The following is a 27,883-nucleotide window of genomic DNA, read 5'->3' as shown; positions in this document are numbered from 1 at the left end:
CCTAGAAATCACTGGTATTGGTCAGTTATTGAGAGAGACTGTGCAGCAAATACCCAAATTAGTCATTAAAAATAGCATGCAGACCATTGGCCTTGGGGGTGGGGACTAGAAGGGAGTGCGATGGGGCTGGGCTGGGGCCCGAGGAGGTCCCCAACTCGGCCTCAGTAGGGGATGTGTCGCGGACCTGCTGCTGGGGGCCTCCAGGTCCCCCGCCCCTTCCCCGTCTCCGGGGGCCTGGGGGTGACTCCACGCCAACCCCCTCCTCAGGCTTCCCGCCCCCCTGGCCCATCCCTTTGGCCTGGCCTTCTCGCTTTTTCTGGACCCCGTGGCTGGGGACCCTGTGGGTCATCATCCTGGTGGCTGGGGCATTCTTTTGGCTGTTCTCTCTACTTTTGGCCTCTGTGGTCCTGGTTCATCTTGGTCCATGTGACTTATCAGTCAGACACCCGGCTCCAATATGGCCTCCTCATCTTTGGTGCTGCCATTTCTGCCCTGCTTCAGAAGGTTTTCAGATTTGCCTACTATAAGCTACTTAAGAAAGCAGATGAGGGGTTAGCATCACTGAGTGAGGATGGAAGATCTCCCATCTCCAATCTCCATCGGACTAATGGCCTATGTTTCTGGTCTATCTTTCGGCATCATCAGCGGAGTCTTTTCTGTTATCAACATCCTGGCTGATGTACTTGGTCCAGGTGTGGTTGGTATTCATGGAGATCTACCCTATTACTTCTTAACCTCATCATTTTTGACAGTAGCCATCATATCACTTCATACCTTTTGGGGGAATTGTGTTTTTTGATGCTTGTGAGAGGAGAAGATACTGGGCCTTGGGCTTGGTTATTTGTAGTCACACCTATTGACATCAGGATTGACATTTCTGAATCCCTGGTATGAAGCCAGCCTGTTGCCCATCTATGCAGTTACTCTTTCCTTGGGGATCTGGGCATTCATTACAGCTGGAGGCTCCCTCCAAAGTGTCCAGCGCAGCCTCTCGTGTAAGGACTGACCACTTGGACTGATCGCCTGCCTGACTACCACCTGCCTGCTCACTAGCCAAGACTGAGCCCTGCCCCCCCCCACCTTAGTGTCCCTGCTACTCTTCTCTGTATTATCCATCTACATCCCCTTTCCCATCCATAGGGGCTTCACTCTGTCCAATCTTGACCTTTGCTCTTTAGGCCACAGTGGTTGGTGCCAGGGGACAGCCGGTTAGAGGGTTTTGAAACTCCATCTGTCCCTGCCCTTTGAGGACTCCCCTGTTGCCCTGGGTCCTTCCACTTCCCCACCCTCTCCAAGACTCACATCCCTTCCCCTCTGCAGGCAGACAGCAGGAGGACAGTCAAGTGATAGTGTATTTTGCCCTGTGCATCCCACCTGAGGACTGAGGGGACCTGGGGGGAACCCTGAGGGCCAGGGGTTCTTTGTCTCCTGTATTACTCTCCATCACCAACTATGGAAAGATGCTAAGGGAGGTGGCATAGTTAGTCATTGCACAGGAGATAAAATTGGTGTATAGAGGTTACTGAAGTTTGCAGGGATCTGAGCAGGTCCCTGTCATCTATCCCCTCTGCCCACTTCCCTCTCTCTCTCGCCCTACCCCCCAATTGGATATCTTTTTTTCAGGTCTGAGGGAAGTAATTTTCAATTTGACAAAGACTTCAAACTGCCTTTTGGAGGGGAGGGAAGTTTGGAGCTGCTTCCTTCAAAATTTCTGTTTTCCCAGTTCTTCCTCTGTCTACCATTTTTTCCATTTTCTCCCACTGGCCAGAGATCCTAAGGAATAGACTGAGGAGTGTGTTAGGGAGATAGTAATCTCTACTCCTCAATTCATTTCCCCTCCCCTCTCTCTTTTTCTCTGTTCCCAGCAACTGGGATGACTGGAACTTAATAATTTTTATTCTACAGTGAGAGAGCTGAGGGGACTGAGGAACACTATGGGGTCATGGTGCCACTTAGGGTTATGGCCTGTAAGGATTTGTGGAGGGCAGCAGGAATTTTTTTCTAGTTTTTAATGGTGAGGGAAGGGTAATGGGGGAGGGAGAAAAGAGGGAATGACTTTTCTATAAAATGTATTATTTTCTGCTGGGGGTGGAATCCCCAGTAAGTGTGATTTTTTGACTAATGAAAGAATTTCATAACTGTGAAAAAAATAGCATGCAAATAAATGCAATAGAACAACTTTCTGGGTTTAGCAATTATTAAAGATATGGTCACTTTGTTAAATTTGTTGAAGTAACTGAATATCATTTTACTTATTAATTACCAAATAAAGTAAAATCAGTACAAAAAATGAAGTAAACTATATTCCCAACATGACTTAGAATATATACTGAATCAAATCATCCTTATGTTTTTGTAAATATCTTTTACTTTTCATTTCAGTTTACATTTACTTACTTTGGCTTGAGGATTTTCTCCATATCACTTGTATCTCTCTTCTCTTAACTTGACTTTTGCTTTTGTTATTTAACCTGGGTTATCATGGACTTTGAGCTAGCTGTTTTCAGCCTGGGTTGAGATTTTGATGTTGTCTTTATTGCAGATAAGTAAATCTCCACCCTTAATCCCTGTTGTTAACTAGAACCATTCACTGATTAATAGAATCTTGGGACAGTAGATTTTAAAAGGGAAATAGCAAATTGCAAGTAATTTAGTAATTTATCTGAATGAGCTGGTAGTGTGTGTTTATAAATTTTTACTTGGAATTTGTGATTATAGGATATAACTTTATAGGATTCCATTTTTCAAAAAAGGAAAACAGTTGTTTATATAGCTTCTTTGATTCCTAATCTTTTTGGTATTTCAAAACACATTAATAATTCTTTTAGATAGCCAGTGGAAAAATAAAAAAAAGTGAAACTGGGACTAGTTAATTTTGCTGTTAGTTAGAAACCCTTTATGATTTTTTAAAAGCTCTTGGCTATAGGGAAATTTTTGTTTTCCACTTATTGTGATTGAGAATTTTGATGGGGCAATTTTGTGACTGGAGAAAAAAGAATTTTTAGTCACTGATTCTTTTGTTTGTTTGTTTTTTCCCCCCACCAATTGAACAAAGAATTTCTGTTGTGATGTGCCAGAATAATTGCAAAGGAGACAGAGGGCATTAAAAATTACAGTTTTTAGGTCATCAATAAACTTTGACTATTGGTATTCTAAATTTGAACTTCATTTTCAGTGAGCAGTGAGTGGACAAATAAATGGTAAAGGAATTGAAAATATCTAGCTTGACATTCTTGCAATTAGTAAAAGAAGTAAAAAGTTACTTCCAAAGTATGGGTCATGGGTAAATTTACTTTAAGAAAGCATTGTCAGAGTAGTTTTTCTGGTATGTTCAATGGCAACAAAAAACATTTCTTGGAATATTTGTTCATATATTTCAGTAGTGATGGTTTAGAAATGATATTATAGCAGTATTTGCAAAAAGGCTACCTCATTGATCTGTGGCCTATGGATGCTGAAGCAGAAACCAAATTGAAACAATGCATGCTCTTAACTTGATTATTTTAATGCAAAGGTGGAAAAATGTCTAGGATGGGAATATGGGAAAGAATGCTTCAGGAGAAGGGAATTAGGGATACCAAAGTCTCAATTCCCTATGTCATAATCACTTTCTTGGTGAAAAGAATTGGTGGATGCTATTATTTGGTGAGTACTAAATAACATCTTAAGAAATAAAACATATATTAACAGACAGAAAAAGACTTCTTTATTTGAGAGTTAGCCCTGGTTTAGTTGTGGTCAATCAGACTTGTGAGAGCTTAGATTAGAATTCTTTTTTTTAAAGTTATTTATTTTGAATGTTTCAATTTTTCCCCTAATCTCATTCCCTCCACCCCCCCAATAGAATTCTTTTAAAACAAGAAAAATAATGAAATGGTTATGACATACAAATTGAAACATGTAAACTTTGCTCATTTAAGCAAGCTATTGAAATTTAAAATGAAAAATAGATCTCAAAAAATAACATTGATACTGACCAAGATTTATCCAGCTGTTAATTTACTCAGTATAAATAAGTTTAATAATAACAATAGCAGCACTTATACAGCTCCTGCTTAGGCACCTAGTTATAAGAATAATAAATGAAAACTTTTGCTCCCTAGGGACTTAATGAAGCAGACAAGGATCTGTAGAAGTACATATAGAAAATATATGAAGAAAATAAATACAATCACTTAACTACAAAGTAGTTTGAGAAGAAGGGCAGTAACATATTAATAGCTAGCATTTATATAGTGTCTTATATATACCAGGCACTATGATAAGCACTTTACTTGTTAGGAGATTCACAACAACCCTGGGAGGTAGGTGTTATTATTATTCCCATTTTAATCTAGAGGAAACAGGCAAACAGTGTGCTTGCTGCAGGTTAACAGCTAGAAAGTATCTGAAGTTGATTTTTGAATGCAGATCTTGCCTACTCTACTACTTGACTTCCTGGGAAAAAACCCCAAAAAGTGCAGTGGTCAGCAAATATCTGTTATACTAGACAAGCAGAGAGAGATGATGGTTCCAGACCTCATCTAGATTAGATTTGATTAGATTATATTAAAACTAGATTAGAATATAAACTTATTTGTAAAGTCCTGAGTGGACAATTAATGAAAAATATTGTCTTTTAAGGGTAATCTAGTTAAGAAATGGGTTGGCAAAATTAAGCAAAGATTTTCATTCCAAGGACATTCTAGAATAAATAAAACAAATGAAAAAACTAATAAAAATCATTATAACAAATTGTATCCTCTATTAAGGAGACTGGAATCTCCACCTCTGGGGGTGTGCTTGAGGTACCTCCTGAAGACGTGCAAATGGTACTAAAGAGATCAAATAAAAGGAAAGTATCTCATTTGAAGCAGGTGTTTGTGTGTGTGTGTGTGTGTGTGTGTGTATGGAGAGAGAGAGAGATTGATCCTAGGGTTCATTCATTTATGAGTGTGTTGAAGCTGTCTGATGAAGGTGGCAACTAGATGGCGCAGTGGATAGAGCCTTGGAATAAGGAGGATGAGAATTCGAATCCAGCTCTGACACTTATTAGCTATGTGACCTTAGGCAAGTTACTTAAATCTGATTGCCCCACACCCCAGGCCATCCTGATTCATATCTGGCCACTGGACCCAGATGACCTTGGAGGAGAAAGTGAGGCTAGTAACTTGGCACAGCCCCCCCCCCCAATTCATTTCATGTGCTTGCCATGGCATCACCTCCTGTTGTGGTCTTCTTTGAAAATGAAGGACAAAACATTATCTGAAGAAGGGGAAGATGCCAAAACTATAGAAAAACCTTACACCTTATGAATACCAAAAAGGTAACCAAAAGAATTTCAAATACTTCCTGACCTGTATGTTTACTCTTCCATCTATACAAAAGCTTTTAAGTCATCTCTTTAAGGGATAAAGGACATCATCAAAAGTATTAGTAGATTCCTTAGAAGATATGAAAGTAGAAATAATCATCTAACAAATCTCTGATAATACATTATTAGATAAATTATAAAGTAAGGAAATATGTTCTTACCTCATGTTGGAGAATTTGACACAAAGTTGAGGTTGAAGAAGGAATTTCTTTGGGTTGGTGAGATCCTCCATCTAATTTTGTGTGTTTGGATGACATTGTGCTAATGACTTCAAGGTCTAGAAAATTGCAGCACCTTCTATAAGAGATCTATAATAGCTGAAAGAAATTTGACCTGATCATCCAGATAGGAATGACCAATGGTTCAAGTATTTTTTTCCAGATTTTAACATGCTTTTGGATAAATATCTTCTAGTACTTAAATGTCTGAGTCAGATTGTATACATGGATGAGATGGGCTAAAAAATTGAACAGGAGAGTTGAAAGGGAGAGGAGGATTTCCTAAATTGTCTTTGGGAAATTGCACAGCTTATTAACTGATGCCAAAATTTCTATAAAACTAAGGCTTGTATGTTTTATATTAACATTGTACTACTGTTGCTATTGTGGCAGTTAGGCCACAACTGCTTCCTCCTTTCTAGGTCAATAGGCTGTTCCTATTAAACTGAATAATGAATCCCATGAAGTTACATTTGAATTTTCTCTTTTTGATATTAAAATTATATATGTAAAATGTGGTCATTGATTGGCTTGTGGTTCTATCTCTGTAGAGATAAAAAACAATGAAAATCTTAAAAATAAGTGGATTTTTTCTTTTAATGATGTAATATAATCATGAAAGTTAAAAATAATTTTTTTATTCAAATATATTAAAAAAAGATTTTTTACTTTGTTTATTCTCAAAATGCTCATATTCCGAGAGGATACAATCATCAATCATTTCTAGTTCTTTAGTGGTCAAATAAGAAAACATGGGTGACCTGACTCGTTTTTAAGTTATTTTAGCCTAACTTTTGAGAAATATTGCAAGGACAATAATATCATGTTTTTAAAGCATTACTAATTTTTGCTAGTACCACAGTTCATTCAATAATACTTGGTTCACTGTGTGAAAATATAAATCTTCAAATTGCGTTTGCTTTTTGTACCTATCAGCTTATATATGAAAAATGAAAGGATTGTTCAGTCTATAATTCTAAAAAAAAATTTATATGACAATAATGACATTTTCACATATCATCAGCATAGTGCTTAACTTTAGATACAATATTCAGTAATATTTTTAAATTTTGTTTTCTTTGATCACAGAAGTGATTGATGGTCATATTCTCTGAGTAAGGGTTTAAGTCTAGGTTGAGTTTTTACTTTCTTGAAAATGTTAAATTTTGGAAACCATTCTTTCCAGAATAAGCCTATTTAATCCAAATGAAAAAAATTTAGTGTCCCTACCTAACTGAATTATTTTCTTCAAAGTATCAGAACATTTAGATGCTTGACCCTCTTTTGCACTCACCTTTGGTAATTTTAGCATTGAAATAGCATTTAGCATGAAATTGAACTTAATTTTTAAAGCATTTGAACTAACCAAGACTTGCAGTCATTTTTCTCTAATAGCCACTTTTTCCCACTGTCTTAACTACTATAAATTAATTAATTTTGTCGGAATGACTGCTCTAAAAGGAACATATTCTTAGATTTCAGTGTTCTTCCAGAAGCTCCATTTCTATCATTGTAATGCTATTCTTATTTGTAATTATTTGCAAAGATAAAAAGCTGATATAATTTTGTCTTTTTCATTTATTTCATGCATTTTTATAATATTCTGTTTTTAAATGTAACCTAGTATATTTTATAATTTGTACTAAATTGTGTTTTGCATTATTTGAACTCACATCAATCATGATCAAGTTAAATAGAAAGATTTTTTTCCCCTCATTTTTTCTTCCTCATTCATAAAAGAAAGGCAGTCAGTCATACTGATTTATGTCTGGCCCCTGGATACCGAGAGTTCTAGAAGGGAAAGTGAGGCTGGTGACTTAGCATAGCCCTCCTCACTCAAATCCACTCATATGCTTATCATGACTTCACCTCCCCTGATGTCAAGGTCTTTGAGAGCAAAGGACAAACATCATCATCCCTGACCCTTGACACATCTTTCTCCTTATTCCCAATGCAACCTAATTGACTTCAGCTTCTCTGATATAGCTTTTTTCATCTGGGAGCATAAGAGGTCCCAGATATGTGTAATAGATGCTTCTCAGACTAGATGGGTGCCCTAGACCACACATTGCTGTATTCCAGATGGAGAGGAGGGAGGCCGTGGCCAGAGAAGCTAAGTGCCATCATATCTTTATTGCATATCCTTGCTGTATTAGGACAAAATAAACCTCCTCTTTTATTAAATGTTCATTGACTTGGGATGGCTAGGTGGCACCCTGGAATCAGAAGCACCTAAGTTCAAATCTGGCCTCAGACACTTAATAATTACCTAGCTGTGTGGGCCTTGGGCAAGCCACTTAACTCCATTGCCTTAGGAAAACTTAAAAAAAAACCCTAAAAAAAAAGTTCATTGATTTGCCAGGGCCTCATTTTACACCCATATCTAAACCTAAACAGTGTCTAACCAGCTGCCAATGATATCTAAATTATCCATCTCCTTTCATCTCATTATTGGGTATATTCATTTTATGGAAGTCAAAGACTGAAACAAAGGCCCAGTATGTAAAATATTTTTAAAAAGAGCTCTGTGTGATTATAAAAAACTGGAATTAAATAAGTAGATTTGAGAATAACTGAAAAAAATATCCACTATGCCACCTAGCCGCCCCTCTGGTTGTATTTTCTAAGGATTTGTTTTCTTGTTGCAAGGTATTAATGTTCTCTTGGGTTTCTTTTGCCAAATTTTCCAATTGATTTTTAAACTCCTTCCTTAATTCTTCAAGGGAGTCTTTCTGTACTGGAGACTAGATCATATTCTCATCAAAGGTTTTAGGTCTCTCTGTGTTAGGGTCTTTTCCTTCCAAGAATTTTTCTATGGATCCACCTTTCTGCTGACCCTTCTTCATTTTGCTAAGACCTTCAGTTGGAGAGAGGCTGGTTCACAGGGGTTTGGTGTTGAGATTGCTAGAGGCTTTACTCACTGAGTGCAATTTCTCTGTCTGGCCAGTAGGAGGTGTTGGTTGCTTTCTCTGGAGTGTCTGTGACCTTGATTGAGGCCTTCTCCCTTAGCTTGAAGGGAGGGGTTGGAGCTATTGAATTCTTTTGCCTTCAGTCAATGGTGGGCTTTACTCTAGCCTGAGTTCATTCCTCTCCCTACTATCAGCTGGGCTAGTTCTTCTGCTCACACACCTGTGCCTGAGGCAGAAGTAGTCTGCAATTGTTTGTTTCCAGGAAGGGGCCTCAGCTGCAATGGGAGGCATGGACTCTGAATTCTTCAGATCTGAGGAGCCCAGGGATGGTGTGTCCACAGCTCTCCTGCACCAGAACTCTCCCCCCAGCCCTGTCAGCAAGCTCCAGAGGGTCAGCATGCCTCTGCTCCCTAGTTGACTCAAGCCCCCATGGTCTAGCCCCACCACTGATCCAGCAGGTCCAACTCTTGGGCCCTCAGACTCCCTGACTCCAATTTAGCTGCTAATCTGCCCTCTGCGCCCATACTCACCCAAAGCTGCAGAAGACAAATCCTGAGGTAGATGTTCTTTCTCCTGGCTTTTCTTTCTGGGTTTTGTGGGTCGGATTTCTGTTAAGAGGTTTGTTTCATATGATAGATGGGGAAAGATCAGGAGACTTTAGAACTGCCTGTCTTCTCTCTGCCATCTTGTCCAGAAATCCTGTAATGATCTTCTAAAGGACCTTCCACCATTTGAATGACTAGACAGTTCTTCTGTCATAGGGAAGATAAAAGGAAAATGGGGAAATGGCGGGGAGGGAGAACCAAAAGGTGGAATCTAGTCTTTCCCTCCTTTCTTTATAAGAACCAAGCCTTCACTCTTTTATAATACAGGTATCAAAGACATGGCCTCATATGCTGCGTGTTGCCCACAACACTTTCAAGGTGTTTTTTTTCCTTGTTAAATAGTTGTTTATTGGAAAGTTGTTTATTGGAAAAAGAGGGGTCACTAGATTCACCAGAGAGCATCAGTACCACACAAGTTACAAGTGATGGGAAAGGTCAGCAGAAAGCTCCGGGATCTCACCCTCTTCTTGGACCATTAAGGGATGGTGCCTGGAGTGTTAGGGTGTACCCAGGTCAGAAAATGTTGATTTAGTAGGCATGGTTAGAGACAAAGAGTGACTCACTGGCTTCAGCTCATGACTTTCTACTTGGAATATGCTTTCGTTGAGCAGTTTGGCTGTTAGCCATGGCTCCTTTGATGTATTCCTGTTGGGCAGTCTGGACATTTTTCTTTTTTCCAGCACAGGTTTTGAGAGCAGAGACCTGTAGGGCTCAGCCATAAGAAAAGGGAAAAAGGGGGAAAAGTAAGGCCAGGTAGATTGCAAGTGTATTTTAAAAGCATATGCAATAATTTTGCGTAAATGATAAAAATAAAAATGAATCCTACCAATGATGATGTCTTCGAAGAAGACCATGACATTGAGAAGATGGCACAGTAGATAGAGCACTGGTCTTAGAGTCAGGAGGATGTGAGTTCAAATCTAGCTTCAGACACTTGACATTTAGCTGTGTGATCCTGGGCAAGTTACTTAACCCTGATTGCCTCACATCCAGGGCCATCTCTAGTCATCTTGATTCGTTTCTACCACTGGACCCAGATGGCTTCAAGGGAGAGAGTGAGGCTGGTAGTACAGCACCTCCCTCACTCAAATCTAGTTCATATGCTTGTCACAATATCATTTTCCCAATGTCATGGTCTTCTTTGAGAGTGAAGGACAAACAATAAATATATTCTACTAATGATATCTAGGAAATAAATGTGTTTTAAACCAGAGACCCTATTATATTTTGACCAAAAATATTGTCTAAAATATTAACAGACTACAGCAGCATATGAAGATGATTAAAAACTCAGTTGATTAAATATTAGGAAAACTATAAATAAGACAATATTAATAACATCCAAAAATATCAAGATTATTTCAATTGATGAAGAGAAAGCTACTGACAATTTCTGTGGAAAAACACTGATCAAGTAAAGAGAACTGAGTAGTAGGAAATTTACAGAGTAGTAAAAAATATATAGCTCTTTCCACAATTTAAAAAAAAGGGTACCAAACTGAGAAGTGGACATGAAATCTAAGAAAAATTCCCATTGGGTCATTGGTTCAAGCTCAAGTTTCAGAGGAAAGTGACCAGGACAGGAATTGTGATTGATTGGTTGTCTGCTTTTTTAATTTAACTTAATATTTTAAGTTGTGTTTTATGTTCTGAACTGTCTTAGCCACCATTTGACATATGTATATAAAACTGTGCTATGTATACTTATTTTTATTCTTTGTCTAGAGGTGGATAGTATCTTCTTCCATAGATCCTTTGTAGTTCAACTGAGTAATTGTAATCAAAGTAACTCAATCATTCACAGTTATTTTTTTTTTAGTTTTTTGTATTAAGTGTCTGAGGCTGGATTTGAACTCGGGTCCTCCTGATGCCAGGGCCGGTGCTCTATCCACTGTGCCACCTAGCTGTCCCACAGTTATTCTTTGAACAGTATTACTGTTAATGTTTACAGTGTTTTATTGCTTATGATCAATTTACTTTTCATTATTTCATGCAAGTCTCCCCATGTTTTTCTAAAATCAACCAACTTAATGTTTCTATTTCAGTCATATACCAGAACTCAGTATCCATTTCCCAATTGATCCTCAGTTTCCAATTTTTGCCATTGCAAAGAGAGCTGAGATACATACATACATACATACATACATGAATCAACATATAGCTTCTTTTCCTTTTTTCTTGTTCATCTTGAGAAATAGACCTAATAGTGGTATTGCTGGATCAAAACTCTTTGAGCATAATTCCAGATTTTCTCCAAAATAGATAAGTTCATGGTTCCACCTGGTTTTTTCCCATTCTCTCCAATTTTTGTCATTTTCTCCTATCATTTTAGCCAAGCTCTTAATATATATATATATATTATATATATATATATATATATAATATATATATATATATATATTAGCTTTTGCAAGGCAAATGGTTAAGTGACTTGCCCAAGGCCACATAGCTAGGTAATTATTAAGTGTCTGAGACTGGATTTGAATCCAGGTACTCCTGACTCCAGGGCTGGTGCTTTATCCACTGCACCACCTAGCCGCCCCAAGCTCTTAATTATTTTCCATCGTAGCCTCTCTAAAAAGACTTGACTTTATTACCTCATTGCCCAGTCTGATTCCCTCTTTTTCTTTTTTATTGCTCCTGCTAGTATTTCTAGCATAATATTGAATAATATTGACAATAATGGACATCATTATTTCACTCTTGATCTTATTGTGAAGGTTTCTAGTTTATTCTCATGATAAATAATGTTTATTTTAGATAGATACTTTTAAAGGAAAAATCCATTTATACCTAGGCTTTAAAGTGTTTTTTTAAAAATAGGAATGACTTTATATTTTGTAAGAAACTTATTTAAAATCCTTCTCTAGATGAATTTCTAGGTCTGTAAAATGATATTTTGGTAGTTTGATTAGTATGACACTGAATAAGTAACTTAATTTAAATAGAATCGTCATTTTTATTATATCAGCCCAGTCTACCCATGAATGATTGACATTTTTCTGGTTGTTATATCTGACTTTATTTGTATGAAAATGTTTTGTAATTGTGATCATTTTATTTCTGGGTTTGTCTTGGAAGGTAGATTCCCAAGTATTTTATATTACCTATAGTTGCTTTAAATGGAATTTCTCTTTCTGTCTCTTCCTGATGGACTTTGTTGGTAATATATAGGAATGCTGATGAATTATGTGTTTATTTCATCTTTTCTTACTTTGCTAAAGTTAATTGTTGCCAGTTGTTTTTGAGTGGAATATTTCCTCTTAACAGTTAATATTCCTAGTGAAGTCCTCTCAGGATTAAGCATCATTAAAACAAAGACAGAGGGAGAGAGACCTTGCATTCCAAGCCAGGCACCATATCTTTAGGGAGGAAACAGTGGACTATTTCTAGAGACCTTACTTTTTTTTTTTGTTAATCTCACCTATTTGATGATAAAACTATCTTTACTGGGAGAACAGTAGACTGTTCTCAAGGGAGAACCTTGCATTCCAAAGGAGCTCATAAACTTCCTCATGTTAGTGATAAGTGCTAAAATAAGAAGATAGCAACTTTTCTTAGAAGACCTTGCCTACTCAGACATTAATTCCTTTAGATAGACAACAAAGGGTCATTAGAAATCTTCGTCTGATAGCCTCACCATCTGGATGGTGAGGTAGTGGTCTATGAAAACATTTTATTCTTCTCTTTGTTACCTGGTAGATTTCTTCCTGTAAAGATTGTAACTCTGAAAATCTTAACCAATCAGGTTGGAAGGGAAGGGGCTAGGGAAGGGGCAATCGAATTAGGCCATATAATCTTGCTTGACTGTTAATTTGGGGCAGCTCCTTGATCTTCACTACCTTTGTGAGACTTGGAGTGTGCCCTTTTCTTGAGAAAAGCCAAAATAAACTTTTTTTTTTTGCTCAGACAGTTCTCGAAATATTTTTTAAGTGGATTTTTATCCCACACATTTTAAAGTGGATTTTCTATGTTTTTTTTAAATTATATCACCATATCATTTACAAAGAGTGAAAATTTTATTTCTTCATTGCTTGTTCAAATTCCTTCAATTTTTTTCTTCTTTTATTGCTAAAGCTAACATTTGAATAATAGTAGTGATAATGGGCATTCTTATTTCACTCTTGATCTTATTGGAAATTCTTCTAGTTTATTCCCATTAAATATAATACTTGCTGTTGCTTTTATAGCAATACTGTTTACCATTTTAAGGAAAACTACATTTATTCCTATATTGTTCTCTCTTTTTTTAAATAGGATTGGGTGTTTATTTTGTGAAAGGCTTTTTCAATTGTTATTAAGATAATCTTATGTGATTTCTGTTAATTTTTTTTTGTTGATTTGGTTAATTATGTTGATTGTTTACTATTTTTGCCTTCCCTGGTATAAATCCTACCAGATATATTATATATTATCCTATGATAACTTGCTATATTATACTTTGTAAAAATTCTATTTAAAATTTTTGCATTAACATTCATTAAGGAGATTGGTCTTATACTTTTTCTGTTTTGGCTTTTCTTGATTTAGGTATCAACACCATGTTGGTGTCATAATTCTGAGAAATATAATTCTCAAGAGCCATAAAGCACCATTAAAATCATCATCAATTTATACCCATACCCTCTGTTCAAGTATATTCCTGCCAACTGTCCCAATAGAAATAGAAGCCTCATGAGCTAAAGTGTCATCATATTATGATCAATTTGTACCCACACCATCTAAGTATGATCCTTTCAAATGTCTCAAGAGAAATAAAATTCTCAAAGAATTATAAGGATTGTGTTACCATATAGGGATGTAGACACTTTTGTCTTATTGACTGAATTGTATGCATTTACTGATCCTTGTATTTGAAGAGCAAATTTTCTGTTCAGTTCTGTTCTTTTTATCAGGTATGTTTGAAAGTCCATCTTTTTCCCTGAACGAATATTTTGAATTTTTCAGAGTATGTTGATTTCTTGGTTGTAAACCATGCCCCTTTGCCCTCTGGAATATACCCTCTTATCCTTCAGTGTTGAAGCTGATAAGTCCTGTTTAATCCTGACTGTGACTCCCTGGTATTTAAATTGCTTCTTTTTGACTGCTTGCAGTATTTTCCTCTTTAGCTGAGAATTCTGAAATTTGGCTAAAAATTGGGTTCTTTTCCTGGGAGGTGATTGAATTCTTTCCAGGAATATTTTATCTTTTCTAAGATATTAGGGCAGTTTTCATTGATAATGTCCTGGTAGATATTATCTGGGCCCTTTTTGTGATTGGAGCTTTCAGATAGACCAATAATTCATAAATTATCTCTTCTGGATCTATTTTCCAAGTTGGTCATTTTTCCTAAGAGGAAATTTTACTTTTTCTTGTATTTTTTCGGCCTTTTGATGTTGTTTGATGAAATCTTGGTGTTTCATAGAATCATTAGTTTCTATTTGACCAATTCTAATTTTAGAGTTTTATTTTCTCCAATTACCTTTTGTGTTTCCCTTTTTCAGATAATTTTATTTTCTGTTGAGTCATTTTCCTTTTTCACTTGGCCACTTTTACTTTTTGATGAGTCCTTTCCTTTTTCAGTTCAATCTTTCTTTTTTATGGGCACAGAATTCATTTTTAATATGATTTTTTGTTCTCTTTACTTATTTTTTATTTATTTGCTTACACATTACTAAAATATTCTTGTTGTAAGAATAAATATAATCCCCCAATAAAATATAAAGTCTCATGAGAAGTAAAGTGAAAGGAAGGGGAAAAAATGTGCTTCATTGTGTGTTCTGATACCATCAGCTCTGTCTCTGGGGTGGATCGCATTCTTTATCATAAGTCTGTCAGAGAAGTTACTTGCATATTTTTCCACAGTTGCTGTTGCTGATCGTAATTCTCTCCATCCATTCTACCATTTATTATATTTTCTCTCTCCTTTCACTCTGTCCCTTTTCAAAAGTGTGCTGTGGGACAGCTGAGTGGCTCAATAGACAGAGGACTGGCCCTGGGGTCAGGAGTCCCCAAGCTATACCCACCCCAGAGACCTAGCAACCACTTTAGCCCCCATGGTCTGGGACAGGTTACTCGATCCCATCACCTTACAAAAGATAAAAATGAAAATTTGTCATATCTGACTATCCTCTCCCATAATCAGCATTGCCCTCTCCCTCCGTCCCCTTTCTCTCCTTTTTCTTCTAGATTTCTGTACCCTATTATGTATACTGTTTCCTCTCTGAGCCATTTACGAAGAGAATGAAGGCTCACTCATTCCCCCTCACTTTCCCCCGTTCCATACCATTGCAAAAGCTTTTTCTTTACTCTTTTACATGAAATATCTTATCCTAATCTCTCCTTTCTGTTTTTCCCACTACATTTCCCTTTCACCCATTGACTCCATTTTTACAGTATATTATATTTTCAAATTTCATTCTCTCCAGTGCCTTATTTACATATGCTTGTTCTAATTGCTCTAATAAATGAGAAGATTCATATGAGTATTGTCTGTATTATCTTCCCAATGCAAAAATACATGCAGTTCTTTATCATTATGTCCTTCATAATTTACCCTTCTTGTTCATCCTCTCTATGCTTCACCTGAGTCCTATACTTGAAGATCAGACTTTTTGTTCAGCTCTAGCTGTTTGAATAGGAACATTTGAAATTCCTGTTTCATTGAAAGTCCATCTTTTCTCCTGGAAGAGGATGTTCAGTTTTGCTGGGTAGTTGATTCTCAGTTGCATTCCAAGATCTTTTGCCTTCCAGAATATTATATCCAAGCCCTATGAGCCCTTATGTGGATGCTAAGTTCTGTGTGATACTGACTGTAGCTCCATGATATTTGAATTGTGTCCTTCTGGCTGCTTGTAATATTTTCTCCTTGGCTTTATTTTTTTGGATCTCTTTCAGGAGGAGATTGGTAGATTCTCTCAATTTCAACTTTACCCCCTGCTTCTAAGATATCAGAGCAGTTTTCCTGTAGAAATTCTTTAAAAATGAAGTCAAGGCTATTTTCCTGATCATGACTTTCAGGTAGCCCAATAATTTTAAAATTGTGTCTTCTGGACCTGTTTCCAGATCAGTTGTTTTTTTCAATGAGATATTTCATATTTTCTTCTAGTTTTTCATTCTTTTGGTGTTGGAATATTGTGTATTGATTCCTAGCAAAGACATCAGCTTCCTTTATCTCCATTCTACATTTGAAGAACTTGTTTTCCTCAGAGAGCTTTCTTATCTCCTTTTCTGTCTGGTCAGTTCTACTTTTTAAAGTACTCTCCTCAATAACTTTTTGAATTGTTTTATCCATCTGACCTAAACTGGTTTTTAACCTGTTGTTTTCTTCAGCATTCTTTTGGATCTTCGTGACTAAAACTGTTGACTTGGTTTTCACATTTTTCCTGCATCTCTCTCATTTCTCTTCCCAATTTCCCTGTACCTCTTTTACTTGATTTTCAAAATCTTTTTTTGAGCTCTATCAGAGCCTGATCCCAGGCAGAAGCTTGAACTTTTTATCGTCTGAGTGTCTGTTTTGGTCCTGCATGGAACTAAGTAATTGTCTATGGTCAGTTTCTTTCCCCCCCCCTTTTTTACTCATTTCCCCAGCCTGTGCCTGGTTTTGGGGTGCTTCCTGAGCTTCTGAGTATTATTGGGACACTCCCACAGTTATCTCAGTTCCTTCAAGTTCTTATGGGAGGCTCTGACTGCTCCCCTGCCTGTGCTCTGATCTGTGGTTGACCACAAGCTCACACCTCTGCCCCAGGGCTGTGATGAGGGTACCTGCTCTATGACAGTAGGGGGCTTTAGACTGCAACCAGGGTCTGAGTGTGGACAAAGCCCCAGTGCCCTGTCCCAGGGACAGAGGAGAGACCTTGACAGTCTCTCCCCACTCCCTTACCCTCCTGGGCTGAGTGCTCTGGAAGCAGTTGCCAGGTTGGGTGGTGCCTCTGTGCCTGCTTCCATTTCCTGGGATCTGGGCTGGGCTGAGGTCTAGCTATGCTGAGGAGGGCCACGCTGGCCTGGGCTTTGGGCCTTGCTCTGTCTGGCAGAGGTTTCTCAGCTGATCTTTCAAGTTGTGCTTGGTGCTCCCTGGGTTGGCAGGTCAGGAAACTGCTTCTGCTGCCAGGCGCCCTGGGGCTGTTCCTGGAAGTGTTATTTTTAATTTTAAAGGTAGGGTTTTCCTTTTTCTTTTTGCCCTATTTTACTTTTAAAAATATCTTTTTCTTCAGGCAGTTTTTCATAATTCTCTATGACTAATTTTTTCTCATTTTTTCATCTTCCTTTTTTCTTTGGTCTTTAAAATCCTTTTGGAATTCCTATAAGTGGTCTTTTTGGATTTGAGAAGCTTCACATGTAGGTATTTTGTTGTTGCATTCCATTTTTGAAATGGGGTTTTCATCCTCCCTTTCAGCATAGTAGCTTTCTGTGGTTAGTTATCTTTTTATTTTTGTTTTTTGTCATATTGATAACTGAGCTCTACTCCTGGGACACAGGGGTTATAAGTATTTTTTGTGTGCTGGGGACCAGAGGTCTAGTCCCTTGACTTACTGCTCTGGCATCTCAGGTGCTTGGAATTTATCCTCTGATAGGTTAGCCTAATACTGCATTAGCATTCTGGAGCTCAGACTTAGCCTTCAGAGAGCTGAGGTTGAGACCTTCAGTGCTGATCTGCTGTTATCACTAGCCTGCTTTAGCTGGGACCTGAATTGCATTTGTGACAAAGAGCCTTCCACTAGCCTCCCAGTTCTCCTCCCTACACTGGGCTACACTCCTCTTTTACTCACATGCAACAGACCTTTTCTGAAGTTCATGACATCTTGAGTTGAAAATTTGTTTCACTCTGTTTTTTTGGTGAGTTCTGTCATTTTGGGGTCTGTTTAGAGACTTCATTTTAAGTTGTTTTGGAAAAAAGCTCCAGAAACTTCCTAGCGTCACACCACTATGTTTTTGGCAGGTAGTATTTTACTTAGGATTTTTGCATCGATATTCATTAGTGAACTTGGTCTAAAGTTTGGTGTTTAATTAGGGATTTGTACTGTATGTTTTCTATTTTTGTTTTAAATTGCATAACCAATTCATTAATCTTCTCTTTATTTTATTTCATTATTTCATTATTTATTTATTTTGGTTTATTGCGAGGCAGTGGGGTTAAGTCGCTTGCCCAAGGCCACACAGCTAGGTAATTATTAAGTGTCTGAGGCTGGATTTGAACTCGGACTCCTGACTCCAGGGCTGGTGCTCTATCCACTGAACCACCTAGCCACCCCATAAGTTTTGATATGTTGTGTCATTGTAGTTTTCTTTAGTAAAATTGTTTTTTCTATCTACCCCCTCATTCTTTAGAATTAGCTTATTTAGTCTCCAAATAATTTTTAATATGTTTCTATGGTCCCTTATTAAATCTGATTTTAATTATATTATGCTCTAAAAAGGATGCATTTAATATTTCTACATTTAACTATCAAGTTTTTATGACCAGCATGCTCAGTTTTTATAATGTTGCCATTAACACTGAGAAAAACTGTTCCTTTTCTGTTTCCATTTAATTCTTTCCAGAGATCTGTTATATCTAATATATTATCCAAGATTCTATTAATCTCCTTGACTTTATTTTTTATCTTTTGGTTAGATTTATCTAGTTCCAAGAGGGGAAGTTTGAAGTGTCTCTCCCCCACTCCTGCCATTACAATTTTGCTTTCTATTTCCACTTGTAATTCATTTGGCTTTTTTCTTTAAAAATGTGGATGCTTTTGGTGTTTAAAGGTTTCGTATTGATATCACTTCATTATCTACCAAAATAAAACATTGCAATTATTTGTTCCCCTGTTTATCTTTTAATTTAATTCCACCATAACAGTACTTCCATTCATCCCTTCTTTGTATGTGATAATTGTTCCATTTTACTTTTCTCTAAAACCAATTTTATTTTTTAGGATCATACTATCATTCTCAAATCAACCCAAGCCTTTAATTATGGGTGCTCTTTCAGACTATCTTAGCTATGATAATAATATTCCCAGCAGTTAATATTTTGCATTATAAGAAGTAAGCAGTTTGACTTGATTCAATTCCTTGTAATTGGTTTTAAATGTTTATCTTACTGTGTTTCTCCTGATTCATGTAGGTCAGATTTTTCCTTTCAGTTCTGGCCTTTTATTCATGAAGAGTTAAAAGTCCTTTAATTCATTAAATACCCATTTTTTCCCTTGTAGGGTTACACTCACATTTTGCTAGGTAGTTTATTCATGGTTGCAAATCATTTCCTTTGCTGTTTGGAATATCATTGGTTGTTCAGCCTTTTAATTTAGAAGCTACTAAATCTTATATTATTCTGACTGTAGCTCCACAATATTTTTTTAGTTTATTGTAGTATTTTCTTCTTAAACTGAGAGTCTTGAAACTTAATTATAATGTTCCTGTGAGTGTTCATCTTGAGATCTTGTGTAGGTGGTGATAGGTGGTTTATCTAAAATGTCTATTTTACCTTTTATTTCTAAAATTTCAGTGCAATTTTCCTTAATGATTGCTGGAAGTAGAGTGTCTAGACTCTTTTTTTTTATCATAACTTTTAGGTAGTCTGAGAATTCTTATTTTCTCTTCTTAATCTGTTCTTCATGTCAACTGTTTTTCTTTTTTCTTTTTTCCTCATCTTTAACTGAATCATTTCTTTTTCCCTGGCTAAATGTTAAAACAATTTTTAGCATTCTTTTGAACACTTTGAGTTCAAAATTCTCTCTCTTCCTTCCATTATTCCCTCCCTGCCCAATTGAGAAAGCAAGCAGTTCGATTTTAGGGTATAAGTGTGTAGCCATGCAAAACATGGCTAGTCATATTATTAAATAGTCATATTATTAAAAAAAATAGACTCCCTAACAGCCCCTCCAGCCCCCAAAAGACAAAACCTCAAGAAAAATAAAGTAATAGGAGAACAGCTAGGTTAGGAAGCCAATAGATAGAGCAGGGACCATGGAATCAGGAGGACCTGAGTTCAAATGCAGCCTCAGACACAGAATAATTGCCTAACCTTGTGACCTTTGGCAAGTCATTTAACCCCATTGCCTTAAATAAAGTAATAAAAAAATAAAAAACCAAAAATAATATAGCAAAAAAACTGCTTCAGTCTGTGTTCACATACCATCAGCTATTTATCTGGGGGGGGGGGGGTGGTGTTGGATAGCATTGCTTATCATAAGCTGTTCAGAGTTGTCTTGGATCATTGTATTGCTGACAAAGGCTAAGTCATTAAGTTTTTCCAGGTTTTTCTGAGAGTATCCTGCTCATCATTTCTTATAGCAGAATAGCATTCTATTATAATCAGTTCTCTGATTGGTCACTGCCTCAGTTTTCAGTTCCTTGCTACCAGAAAAGAGCTGTTATAAATATCCTTGTACATATAGATCTTTTTCTTTTTGTTTTTCATGGTTTTATAGCCCTTTGTTACAAATTACTCTACAGAAAAGTTGAATTAGTGCATTAATGCACAACAGTGCATTAATTTTTTCCCCTCCATCCCCTCCATCATTTGTCATTTTCCTTTTGCAGCCTGTTAGCAAATCTAATAGGTAGTGCCTCAGAATTGTTTTAATTTGCATTTCTTGAATCTATAATGAGTTAAAGCATTTATTTTAGTATGACTATAAGGTAGCATTGATAACCTCATCTGAAAACTGTTTGTATCTTTTGATCATTGATCAATTGGGAAATGACTCTTATTTTTATAAATTTGATTCTGTTCTCTGTTTGAGAAATGAGGTCTTTATCAAAGAAACTTGCTTAAATTTTTTTTCATAGTTGTAATTCCTAACTGTATTTCCCTTCATCTTATTCCCCCCATTTATTCTATTCTTTCTCCTTTTTGCTCTGTCCCTCCTCAAAAAGTTTTGCTTCTGACTAGGCCTCCCCAAATCTGTCCTCCCTTTCATACTCCCCTCCCCCTTTTCTTATCCCATTCCCCTCCTACTTTCCTGTAAGATAATATAGATTTTTTTCCAAATCTGAACCTTGTTCATTTATTTTCTTTTTTAAATTTATTTTTATTAAAGATATTTTTTGAGCTTTACAATTTTCCCCCATCATACTTCCCTCCCCCACCCCACAGAAAGCAATCTGTCAGTCTTTACTTTGTTTCCATGTTGTACCTTCATCCAAATTGGGTGTGATGAGAGAGAAATCATATCCTTAAAGAAGAGAAGAGAAGTCTAAGAGGTAACAAGATCAGACAATAAGATACCTGTTTATTTCTAAATTAAAGGGAATAGTGCTTGAACTTTGTTCAAACTCTGCAGCTCCTTATCTGGATACAGATGGCACTCTCCTTTGCAGACAGCCCAAAATTGTTCCCGATTGTTGCACTGATGGAATGAGCAAGTACTTCAAGGTTGAACATCACTCCCATGTTGCTATTAGGATGTACAGTATTTTTCTTTTTCGGCTCATGTCACTCAGCATCAGTTCATGCAGATTCCTCCAGGTTTCCCTGAAATCCTGTCCCTCCTGGTTTCTAATAGAACAATAGTGTTCCATGACATCCATAGACCACAGTTTGCTAAGCCATTTCCCCAATTGAAGGACATTTACTTGATTTCCAATTCTTTGCCACCACAAACAGGGCTGCTATAAATATTTTTATACAAATAATGTTGTTACCCTTTTTCATCATCTCTTCAGGATATAGACCCAGTAGTGGTATTGCTGGGTCAAAGGGTATGCACATTTTTGTTGCCCTTTGAGCTTAGTTCCAAATAGCTCTTTAGAAGGTTTGGATGAGTTCACAGCTCCACCAACAGTGTAATAGTGTCCCAGATTTCCCACAACCCTTCCAACAATGATCATTATCCTTTCTGGTCATATTGGCCAATCTGAGAGGTGTGAGGTGGTACCTCAGAGAAGCTTTAATTTGCATTTCTCTAATAATTAATGATTTAGAGCATTGTTTCATATGGATATGGATTGCTTTGATCTCCTCATCTGTAAATTGCCTTTGAATATCCTTTGACCATTTGTCAATTGGGGAATGGCTTTTTGCTTTAAAAATATGACTCAGTTCTCTGTACATTTTAGAAATGAGTCTTTTGTCAGAATCAATTTACTACATTTCTTTTGATCTTGGTTACAGTGCAAAAGCTTTTTGATTAAATGTAATCAAAATCATCTATTTGGTTTTTGGTGATATTCTCCAATTCTTCCTTAGTCATAAACTGCTCCCCTTTCCATAGATCTGACAGGTAAACTAGTCCTTGATCTGCTAATTTGCTTATAGTATTGGTTTTTATGTCTAAGTCCTGTAACCATTTGGATCTTAACTTGGTAAAGGGTGTGAGGTGTTGGTCTAATCTAAGTTTCTTCCATATTAACTTCTAATAATCCCAGCAGTTTTTATCAAAGAGGGAGTTTTTATCTTAATGGCTGGACTCTTTGGGTTTATCAAATAGCAGATTACTGTAATCATCTCCTGCTTTTACACCTAGTCTATTCCACTGGTCCACCACTCTGTTTCTTAGCCAATACCAAACAGTTTTGATGACTGATGCTTTATAATATTATTTTAGATCAGGCAGGGCTTAGCCACTTTTTTTTGCACTTTTTTCCATTAAGCTCCTGGCAATTCTTGACTTTTTATTTCTCCATATGAATGTACTTACAATTTTTTTTAACTCACTAAAGTAATTTTTTGGAATTTTGATTGGTAGGGCACTAAACAGATAGTTTAGTTTTGGTAGAATTGTCATTTTTATTATATTAGCTCTACCTATCCATGAGCAGTTGATATTTACCCAGTTATTTAAATCTGATTTAATTTGTGTGAGAAGTTTTATAATTGTTTTCAAAAAGATTCTGAGTCTGTCTTGACAAATAGACTCCCAAGTATTTTATATTGTCTGAGATTACTTTAAATGGGATCTTGCTAGACATATATGGAAAAGTTGAGGATTTATGAGGGTTTATTTTATAACCTGCAACTTTGCTAAAATTGCTAATTGTTTCCAGTAGTTTTTTGGATGATTTCGTGGGATTCTCTAGTTAGACCATCATGTTATCTGCAAAGAGTGAGAGTTTTGTCTCTCCCTTCCCAATTCTAATTCCTTCAATTTTTTTTTCTTCTCTGATTTCTAATACAATATTGAATAGTTGTGGTGATAATGGGCACCCTTGTTTCACCCTTGATCTTATTGGGAATGCCTCTGGCCTCTCCCAATTGAATATAATGCTTGCTGATGGTTTCAGATAGATATTGCTAATATTTTAAGGAACAGTCCATTTATTCCTACAATCTCTAGTGTTTTTAATAGGAATGGATGCTGTGATTTGTCAAAAGCTTCAGCATCTATTGATGTGATCATATGATTTCTGATAGGTTTGTTGTTGATATAATTGAGTATTCTAATAGTTTTCCTAATAATGAACCAACCCTGCATTCCTGGAATAAATCCTACTTGATCATAATGTATTATCCTAGTGATAACTTGTTTTAATCGTTTTGCTAAGATTTTATTTATGATTTTTGCATCTATATTCATCAGGGAAATAGGTCTATAATTTTCTTTCTCTGTTTTAACTCTTCCTGGTTTAGGTAACAGCACCATATTGGTTTCATAGAAAGAGTTAGGCAGAGTTCCATCTTTCCCTATTTTTCCAAAGAGTTTATATAGAATTGGAACTAATTGTTCCTTAAATGATTGGTAGAATTCACTTGTGAATCCATCAGGCCCTGGATATTTTTTCTTGGGGAGTTCAATGATGGCTTGTTGTATTCCTTTTTCTGAGATAGGGTTGTTTAGGTATTTAATCTATTCTTCATTTAACCTGGGCAATTTTAATTTTTGTAAATATTCATCCATTTCACTTAGATTATCCAATTTATTAGCATAGAGTTGGGCAAAATAATTCTGAATTATTACTTTAATTTCCTCCTCATTGGTGGTGAGTTCACCGATTTCATTTATGATACTAGCAATTTGGTTTTCTTCTTCCTTTTTTAAAATCAAATTGACCAGAGGTTTATCAATTTTATTGTTTTTTTCATAATACAAAACTTTTGGTTTTATTTATTAATTCAGTAGTTTTTTTTCTCCTTTTGATTTTATTAATTTCTCCTTTAAGTTTTAGAATTTCTAATTTGGTATTTAATTGGGGATTTTTGATTTGTTCTTTCTCTAATTTTTTTAGTTGTGTGTTTAGTTCATTGTTTTCTTCTGTCTCCAGTTTATTCATGTAAACATTTAGAGGTATAATATATCCCCTGACAGTTGTTTTGAAGGAATCCCATAGGTTTTGGTATGTTGTTTCATTATCATTATCTAGCATAAAATGGTTAATTCTATAATTTGTTTTTTGGTCCACTGATTTTTTAAAATGAGGTTATTCAGTTTCCAATTTGTTCTGGGTCTATATCTCCTTGGCCCAATATTGCATATGACTTTTATTGCATTGTGATCTGAGAAAGATGTATTCAGTATTTCTGCCTTTCTGTAGTTGATCATTAGGTTTTTATGTCCTAATACATGGTCATGGAACATGTATAAGTTCCATGTACTGCAGAGAAAAAGGTATATTCCTTTCTATCCCTGTTCATTTTCCTCCATAAGTCTACCATATCTAATTTTTCTAACAATCTATTTACTTCCTTAACTTCTTTCTTGTTTGTTTTGTGATTCGATTTATCTAGATCTGAGAGTGGGAGGTTGAGGTCTCCCACTAATAAGAGTTTTGCTGTCTATGTCTTCTCTTTCAGCTTCTCTAAGAATTTGGGTGCTGTCCCATTGGTGCATATATATTCACTATTGAAATAGCTTTATTGTCTATGGTACCTTTTAGGAGGATAAAGTTTCCTTCCCCCCTTTATCCATATTCCCCAGTATTTTGTTTCTGAATACCACCTACTTCAGTGTGTTTGCCCTCCTATATCACCCCATCCCCTTTCCCTTTTTCCCTTTTCCCTTCCCTTCCTTTTGTTATTTCCCCTTTTTCCTGCCACTCCCCTTCCCTTTCTTTGTCCGCCCTCCCCTTTCCCCCTTTTAATACTTGAAAGTTTAGATGTTTTATAAGTTAACTGAGTATGTGTAGGTTGACTTTAAGCCAAGTTTGATGAGTAGATTCAGGTTTTTCTCATCTGTTCCCTTCTTCCCCTCTATTACCATAGGTTTTTTTTTTTTTTACCTCTTAGTGTAATGAGATTTACCCCATTCAATCCCCTCCCTCCTCCCATCTCTTTACTGTTCCCCTTTTTAAGGAGGTAGTGTTTTTTAGATCATTCTATCTAAGTCATAGAAAATTCTGAGTGTCTGTAACTTCTGGTTCAGTATATTCTATCCAATAGAGTCAAAATCGCTGGAAGTTATTAGGGTCTTTCTCCCAAGTGAGGTTAAAGCCAGTCTCTTTAGATAGCAGTCTCATGGATAGATCATGAATGTCCATCATTTCTGGCTAGGTATATTCTCTCTGTTAGAGTTACAATTCTCAAGATTTATGAGAATCTTTTTCCCCATGCTGGGATATCACCAGTTTCAACTTACTGGATAGCAGTTTTTTTCCTTATTACCACCCCTCCCCTTTTTTTTATATATATATATCTTTTCATATGTCTCTTGAACCTCCTGTTTGATGTCCAAGTTTTCTATTTAGCTCTGGTCTTTTCATAAGGAATTTTTGGAATTCTTCCATTTCATTAAATGTCCATCTTTTTCCCTGGAAGAGAAGGCTAAGTTTTACAGGAAAGTAGATTCTGCTCTTCGAAATATCTCCTTCCAGGCCCTTGGATCCCTTAATGTTGATGCAGCCAGGTCCTGAGTGATCCTTACTGTGGCTCCTTGATATTAAAATTGTTTCTTTCTGGCTGCTTGTAGGATTTTCTCTTTTTTTCTGATAGTTCTGGAATTTGGCCACAGCATTCCTTGGTGTTTTCATTTTAGGATCTTTTTCTGGTGGGGATTGATGTACTCTTTCAGTAACTACTTTTCCCTCCAATTCCATGATATCAGGGCAGTTTTCCATCACTAGATCCTGTAATATTAAGTCCAGGCTTTTTTTTCTCTTCAATGTTTTCAGGAAGTCCTATAATTTTCAGGTTGCCCCTCCTCAATCTATTCTCAAGGTTACTGGTCTTGCTGATGAGGTATTTTACATTTTCTTCTATTTTTTCTATTTTTTGATCCTGTTTAACTGACTCTTGTCTCATGGAGTCGTTAGCTTCTGTAGACTCCATTTTTTTTGGGGGGGGGAGGAATTTTCTTCATTAACCTTTTGCAACTCCTTTTCCAGTTGGTCAATTCTACTTTTGAAAGAGCTTTCCATTTGACCAATTGAGGTTTTGAGAGAATTATTTTCTTTTTGCATTTACCGAATTTGAGGATCTGAGAGAATTATTCTCATTTTGTATTTGTCCAATTGATGATGTGAAATATTTATTCTCATTTTGTAATTGTCCAATTGAGCATCTGAGAGATTTATTCTCCTTTTGTATTTGTCCAATTGTGCTTTCTAAGGATTTGTTTTCTTGTTGCAAGGTGTTAATTGTCTCCCCCAAATTTTTAAGTTCCTTCCTTATTTCTGCAAGGAATTCTTTCCAGATCGTATTCTCTTCAGAGGTTCTAGGTGTTTCTGAGTTAGGTTCTTTCCCTTCCAAGAATTTTTCTATGGATCCACCTTTTTGCTGACCCTTCTTCATTTTGCTAAGACCTTCATTTGAGGAGGGGCTGGTTCACAGGGGCTTGGGATCCCTAAAGGCTTTACCCACTGAGTGCAGTTTCTCTTGATGGCTGGTAGGAGGTGTTGGTTGCTTTCTCTGGAGTGCCTGTGACCTTGATTGAAATCTTCTCCCTTTGCTTGAAGGGAGGAGTTGGAGCTATTGAATTCTTTTGCCTTAGATCAGTGGTGGGCTTTACCCTGGCCTGAGGTCATTCCTCAGCTGGGCTGTTTCTTCTGCTCACACACCAGGGCCTGAGGCAGAAGTAGTTTGCAATTGTTTGTTCCAGGAAGAGGTCTGAGCTGTAATGGAGGCATGGACTCTGAGTTCCTCAGACCAGAGGAGCCCAGGGATGGTGTCCACAGCTCTCCTGCACCAGAACTCTCCCCCCCCAGCCCTGTCCACCACTTCCCCAGGGATAGCACCAACACCAGCGCCTCTGCTCCCTAGTTGACTGAAGCCCCTGCCGTCTAGCCCCACTGCTGATCCAGCAGGTCCAGCTCTCAGGCACTCAGACTCCTGGTTCCAATTCAGCTGCTACTGGCTGATCCAGGGCTGATCCCCTCAGAGCTTAGACTCACCAGCCTGAATTCTTCCAGTGCTGCTGGGGGAGACAAATCTTGTGGAAGATGTTCTTTCTCCTGGCTTTTCTTTCTGGGTTTTGTGTGTTGGATTTCTTTTAAGAGTTTTGTTTCATATGGTAGATGGCGAAAGATCAGGAGACTTTAGAACTGTGCCTGTCTTCTCTCTACCATCTTGTCCAGAAGTCTGATAATATAGATTTTTAAAAATATTTTGTTCATTCATTTTTCCAACTATATTTAGGGGTATTTTTCAACAATCTTTTTTTTTTTTGCAAGGTTTTGAGATTTATTTTTTTTCCATCCATCCCTTTCCTTCCCCCTCTACCTGACAGAAACTATGTAGAGCCTTTATTAGGCTCCACATGTGTGTCTTGGCTAAACACATTACCATAAATTAAAAAAAAGATTATTGTACAGCTAATATAAGCAGATGAGCAAAGCACTCAATGTTGCTGTTAATGTGTATACTGTTCTTCTGGTTCTGCTCACTTCACTCAGCTTCTGTTCATGGAACTCTTTCCAGACTTTTGTGAAGGCCCATCTCTCATGATTTCTTTCTTCTTCCTCTTT

The 27,883-nt window shown here is 36.8% G+C and overlaps 1 protein-coding gene and 1 pseudogene across 5 annotated transcripts in view; both read left to right on the top strand.

The window, feature by feature from the left end:
* SCAF11 (SR-related CTD associated factor 11) overlaps window positions 1-27,883 on the top strand; it is a 106,971-nt gene that overhangs the window by 15,804 nt on the left and 63,284 nt on the right. The gene's annotated exons all lie outside the window — the stretch shown is intronic.
* Window positions 248-27,883, top strand: LOC141494279 (gamma-secretase subunit APH-1A pseudogene; annotated as a pseudogene).

Source organism: Macrotis lagotis, chromosome 7 (assembly GCF_037893015.1).
Source record: "Macrotis lagotis isolate mMagLag1 chromosome 7, bilby.v1.9.chrom.fasta, whole genome shotgun sequence".
NCBI lineage: Eukaryota > Metazoa > Chordata > Mammalia > Peramelemorphia > Peramelidae > Macrotis > Macrotis lagotis.
This window is presented reverse-complemented; position numbering and strand designations above follow the sequence as displayed.